Source organism: Pinus tabuliformis, chromosome 6 (genome assembly GCF_031772625.1).
Source record: "Pinus tabuliformis cultivar Carrire ecotype Pingquan chromosome 6, CPIR1, whole genome shotgun sequence".
Lineage (NCBI taxonomy): Eukaryota > Viridiplantae > Streptophyta > Pinopsida > Pinales > Pinaceae > Pinus > Pinus tabuliformis.
Genome location: NC_142292.1, coordinates 1,188,829,619 through 1,188,830,311, shown reverse-complemented (window position 1 = coordinate 1,188,830,311; position 693 = coordinate 1,188,829,619).

Genomic DNA, 693 nt, shown 5'->3' with positions numbered 1-693 from the left:
GAAAGACCACCATCTAGCAATAGATCAAATTATTCATCTTACACTAGGAGAAATCATCACCTAGCAATGGTGGAAAATAATAATAGAATTGTAAGAGTGCCTTTATTCACATCTATGAACCTTTTGTGGCCACATTTTCCATGATTTTTCACGCCATAGTTTCCACTCTGGATTATTGAGCAAAGTAGATACACTACTATATACTATTTATGTGGGCACCCTAACTGGTTAAGATATTTTGTTCACATTTATTTTTTTCTTAAACTGTATCTAAATATAATATCTAGGTTTTAAACTTGTTATTTGTATGTCCATCTCAACCAAACCATATTTTTCATCTAGATTCTCAAGCATGTATTGAGTTCATTTTTTTTCCTTTTGATTAAATTAATTTATTAATTTGTATTTCAAATATTATCAATATTTAAATTATAATAGAAACTTGTAATAGTTTATATTCAAGTTGGTAACCCTCTCATAGATGCAATATTTGATGCTACAACAATCACAAAGTACAATTATCATCATTGTCATCGCATTGATAATTCCTCCATAATGTTTTGAAATGGTTCATATGTTCATTTTTCATTAATACATACTCATTTTTTTAAACTTTTTATATTCATGGTCCTTGTATATCTCAAGCATGGAATTTTGTTTTGTGACAATGGTTTTGGGTGCATGATGTTGGTT